Source organism: Pteropus vampyrus, unplaced genomic scaffold (genome assembly GCF_000151845.1).
Source record: "Pteropus vampyrus isolate Shadow unplaced genomic scaffold, Pvam_2.0 Scaffold290, whole genome shotgun sequence".
Lineage (NCBI taxonomy): Eukaryota > Metazoa > Chordata > Mammalia > Chiroptera > Pteropodidae > Pteropus > Pteropus vampyrus.
In genome coordinates, this window is record NW_011889071.1 from 1,040,309 (window position 1) to 1,044,079 (window position 3,771).

A 3,771-nucleotide genomic window follows, 5' to 3' on the forward strand; every position below is an offset into this window, starting at 1 on the left:
CTGAAGTTAGGGCCGGAGGGTGGAGGACGAAGCGGGCCGGGGAGGTCATAAGGAGCGGTAAGAGGGTCCTTGTGAAGGGATCCTGGACCTCGACCGTGACGGTGGAGCCACGCCAGGTGAAATGATGAACACTGCCACCCGCACACACACGGATGAGGAAGTCTGAGTGACGCTGGCACGCCTGTGTCGACATACAGTGACTTTGTAGGACATTACCATTGGGTGACACCGGCAAACGGTTCATAGGATCTCTTTATATCACTCCTGAGTCCATGTGAGTCTACGACTAAATAAAACTCCTTTTGCGAAGTCTCCCTCACAGAGGCCAGTGTCCCCTGTTCTGTGCCCCACTTCTTCGCTACATAGTAAATACTGGCTTCCTCATCTGACCACTTTTTACTCACTGTTGGGAGCTGTGAGATCCTTTTTCGCACCTGTGTTCTGCTAAGGTTAGTGCAGGGCCTGGCACATAGTAGGGCTCGATAAAAGTCTGTTGAATGAAAGAGAAGCCAAATTAAAAAGAATAACCGATAGGATTGATATTAAATCATTAAAGCCATTTGCTCTTCTGGTCACATGATTTGAAAGGTCTGTGACAAAGTTCCAGAAGAAGCAGCCGCTACTGGTCTCATTTATCATTTTATCATCGTTTGCATGGTTTTTTCTAGAAAACACTTTAGCTAAGGCGGCAGTGCTGACCCTCTGTGTGAAGGGGGATGATGACCTACCAAAGGTACCCCCCCCATCAAGCTTACGGAGCAGTTCACATATTTTAGAAGAAAAACAAGCTCTTCCCATTACAGCAAAATTCATCACCTACCCCATCAGTACTCACAGCTAATAGGTCACACTAAGATCCGCCTTGGCTGATTATGAATATTCGAAACACGAAACACACGAAAGCTATTAAATACATTTTAAAAATTCATGTGAACGATCTCAAACTTAAGAGAAAATCTGCAAGTATAGTACAAGAAACATTTTTCCTTAGCCATTTGAGAGTAAATGGCTGACATAATGCCCTATCACTTTCGTATCTCCTACAAATGGAGATGTTCTCATCTGTAACTACGATATAACCATCAAAATCAGGAAAGTCATATTGACACTTCAGTAAAATTCTCGGACTCCATTCAAGTCCCTTCAATGCCCCGACTGCGTACTTTGTAGACACAGGGTGCAGTCCTAAAGCCAGGGCTTGCAAAGCACACAGGGCCTAAGGTCATCATGTCCTCTTTAATTTCCATCTGGAATAGTTCTCAGTCTTTCCTTTACTATCCGAACCATGGCCCTTTTGATGCTTACGAGCCATTTACTTTGTAGGCTGTTTTTCAGTTTGGGCACCTGTTATATATCTTAGGCAGGAATAGCACAGAAGTGACGATGTGTTTTAATTTATCTCATTCAAGTGACGTGATTTGTATTTGTACCATTTACTGGTGACATTAACTTTGATCACTTGTTTAAGGTCCTGTCTGCTAGGCTTGTCCACTGTGAAATTATCTTTTTTTCCCTTTGCAATTTTAGATTATGTATCATTCATTCCTCATCGAACTGTTAATTTTTATATCTGTATGAACTCATGGTGTCCTATTTGATTCAATGCATTACAGCTGTTACTATCATTTACTCCGATGCTCAAATCGTTCCAGATTTTTCCAGTAGGAGCCCCTGCAAGGTGGACTCTGTGTCCCCATCATTGTTGGAACACTTCTTTATTCCAGGCTCCTCTCGTAATTCCCTCACTCTGGCACTGAAGTCAACCAACTCTCCAAGGACCTCTGAAGAATGGCACTCAGCAACCAAGGTCTGAAAGCGAGGGGCACGCGATGCCACCGGGGTGCCACTGCTCCCAGACGCGCTCAGTGGACGACACTCGAATGTGTGTATTTGAATCTCTCTTTTTCACACCCCTATCGGCAACCCCAGCCCAACACCGTTCCTTGCTATTTTCTTACTTGATGAATTCCTCTGTGTGTCACCATTCTACTCGAGCTGCCACAACCACCTGCATGCCGTGCGGAGGCCCTCTTCCCCGTCCCCCATGGCAGGAAGCGCCTTCTCAGGGACACGGCCCTCCCCCTGCTTAGGCTCCGACACCCCACCGGAGCCACCACATCGGCTCTTCGCCCGCGCCACACGCAGCCTCGCTCGGCCCCACCCGATGGCTTTCGGGCTGGACTAAGCGTGTCTCGATTCCCAGTCTCCCTCATGCCCACCGTTCCAAGGTTTCTCCTCCCTCTGGCCAACAGACGTTTAAATCTTGCTTGGGGCACAGGCAGATCGTCAGGGTTTCTTCCTTCTGCGCTTTATCTCATAGTGCTATGTATTCGGAATACAGAAAAGTAGACAGAATCTGGGAGGAGTTAAGAAATGGAAGAGTCTCCGTAGGTTTGAACAGAATGACGACATGGGTAGAAAGGGTCAGACAAATCAAAGCACCAAAATCCTTTTTAAGAGACTTTGTTGCACTTGCACTATAAAGGTGACGAGGGCCGTGACGAGGGCTCCTTGGCCCTGGCCCGCAGCTCTGCGGGGCGGTTCGCCCAGCACTGACGGGCTCCCAGAACCGACATCGACCCAACTGCAATGGCTGCGCCATGGTGCTGACGAAGCCAAAGCTTCAGGCCCACTCACTTTGTTCTTCCAAATCCCCGGAAACAATTTCATATTCGCCATTTTTATCCTTTTTCTCAATGAGAGTCCCTGCCCCCACCCCCCGCCCCAATCTTCGAAAACGTCCAGCCTCGCAAACTCTGGATCTGTCTCTGTGAGGGACAGAGGGTTAAGTCAGAATGCGAACTTCCGATGAAGGCTGGTAATTTTCTAGAGCGCATTCCGGGTCCCAGTGCACAGAGGTGCTAGGAGGCTGACTTGACCTTCCGAAGGTGGCTTAGGTTGTTCAGAGAGCCGCTCCTGGCGGGTGGGCTTGGGGGTGAGCTTAAGTGGATGATGTCGATTTCAGAGCTAGCCTCGCCCACCTGCAGAGTGTGTCATAACTCCTGTGTGGCCAGTCGCTGCACATGACAATCTCTATCCAAAAGAATATTTGATAAACTCCACCCCAAATCTTTCTTACTGGATTTCTCCTTCTTTAAGATTCCATATGTGCCATCTCCTGCCAGCTCTTAATTAACATATTCTTTCTTTGTTAGGGTGTAATATAATTGAATAGCAAACAGCTTTCAAGGCTCCTCCACCCTCGATAAAATCTGGCTGTTCCCTAATCCATTCAACTTTATATTCACAAATTATCTCTTAGGGTGGGTTAGTTCTATCACCCAGCCTATAGATTCGCTGCTCCCAGTTTGGTTCTGTGAAAGTCATCTCGTTTCCAGGTTACAGGGTCACCTCTCTGTTGTCCCCATTCATTGACTGCCATAGTGAGTGGCAGCATGAATTAGGTCTTGAAACTCTGATCGCGATTTGAAATTAAGAAGTTATGTGATTTAACAATTGGGAAAAAAATCTTACAGAAAGCATACATGAAAGGCTTCTTCCTTTGTCATCTTTGCTGAGGAAAGAGCCTACAAAGTCTCAAATCTAGAAGAGGCACTGAAGTTATATTACGCAGGCAGGAAAAGCAGAAAACCCATGAACAGGCAGGAGAATCATCTCGCACTTTCTTTAGGTGCCACTTCGAGGGACATGGATTAATTTTACTGCTGACAACCACTGATTTAGATAGAAGGCCCGAACAGCAGTGTACGCAGAGTAACAGAGTAAGACTTGGCTCCAAAGAACCTAGATCTAAATCTAGAAGTAAAACAT

The 3,771-nt window shown here is 46.7% G+C and overlaps 1 long non-coding RNA gene across 1 annotated transcript in view; it reads right to left on the minus strand.

Annotated features, from left to right (window-relative positions):
* Positions 1-50: 50 nt before the first annotated feature.
* LOC111729928 overlaps positions 51-3,771 on the minus strand; it is a 47,656-nt gene continuing 43,935 nt past the window's right edge. Inside the window, exon 4 of the long non-coding RNA XR_002776462.1 lies at positions 51-490. This is a non-coding gene — a long non-coding RNA (uncharacterized LOC111729928). The remainder of the gene's footprint in view (positions 491-3,771) is intronic.